The sequence below is a fragment of the Octopus bimaculoides genome, chromosome 6, assembly GCF_001194135.2.
Source record: "Octopus bimaculoides isolate UCB-OBI-ISO-001 chromosome 6, ASM119413v2, whole genome shotgun sequence".
In the NCBI taxonomy this organism is placed as follows: domain Eukaryota; kingdom Metazoa; phylum Mollusca; class Cephalopoda; order Octopoda; family Octopodidae; genus Octopus; species Octopus bimaculoides.
This window is the reverse complement of record NC_068986.1, coordinates 111,618,373-111,619,529: the sequence shown is the minus strand read 5'-3', so window position 1 is coordinate 111,619,529 and position 1,157 is coordinate 111,618,373. Positions and strand designations below refer to the sequence as shown.

The following is a 1,157-nucleotide window of genomic DNA, read 5'->3' as shown; positions in this document are numbered from 1 at the left end:
GTGTGTGTGTGTGTGTGACGCCCTATAAGTGTCTGTCTCCCTACTTTGTAGGGTATCTCCTGCTGCAGTTACATATTGTGAAATTTAAGAATTATGCCAAAAGTTTCAAGTCTATTATATTCAAACAATTTTCCACGTTAAATCCGATTTTCTCATTTATTTATTTCAGAAAAACTGGAGGAAAATGTTACTGAGATTTGAAGTTTAATGGTTACGCAGACGATTTCTCATGGTGCCCTCGGTGTCGGTAATATACATGTATATCTGTGTACCTGCCTTCACATCACGTTTGTAAACTACACTCTTTATCATGCAGTTGTTAAATTTGCATTCCTCTTTACGTCTGCAGTTACATATGATACATATTTTTTTCTCCCAGCGGAGTTACTACTGCCCTATTCCTCCTGTAATCGTGTACTCATTCTTCTTATGTATGGATTGGATCGTCAGTTGTGTGGTGTTGTTTGGCTGTTTTTTTTTGTTTTTTTTTTGGTGAGCTTTATTTTTACCCTTATCTGCAAATATTCCATCGTCGTATACAATTTTATTTACAGCTGTCGCTTTGTATTCCAGTTTTATTCTATTTAGTTTTCTATTATTTAGTTAGTATATATGATATCCTAGATTGTGAGAGGTCGCGTATGTTAATTTTCCATAATGACTCTTGATGGCTTTGTGATGTTTGGAAGATCTTGGGAAGTACGTATCTAATGCTGCGAAGAAATCCTGACCTATTTTTGAATTTTATGTGTGAAATGAAAATTTTCTTAAAACAAATAATTTCATCACTATATTTTGGATTTCGTTTAATATGTCACATGGGTTTGTTATTGTATTGTTTTTTCCTCTGCTTGTACGGCTTTATTATCTTTATTTTTATGAGCATTTAACGGTGCCCTTCTTTCTACCGTTGGCCATTGTTTCATGGGTTTTGTCTTATATCTATTTTCCTTAGTGTTATGTATTTTTTCTTTCCATTTTCGTCCTTTTTATATTTACTGTTTTACTAGGTTCTCGTATTCTGCGGTTATTATTATGGTTATACCCACAATTAATACTTAAGAATATATATTTATTGGTACGCGCGCGCGCGCGACCACACACATATACACAAATATATACGTATATATATACATATATATATATATATATATATA

The 1,157-nt window shown here is 32.9% G+C and overlaps 1 long non-coding RNA gene across 1 annotated transcript in view; it reads left to right on the top strand.

Annotated features, from left to right (window-relative positions):
* Positions 1 to 247, top strand: part of LOC106867584 (uncharacterized) — a 59,636-nt gene extending 59,389 nt beyond the window's left edge. Inside the window, exon 2 of the long non-coding RNA XR_001409165.2 lies at positions 170 to 247. This is a non-coding gene — a long non-coding RNA (uncharacterized LOC106867584). The remainder of the gene's footprint in view (positions 1 to 169) is intronic.
* Positions 248 to 1,157: the final 910 nt, after the last annotated feature.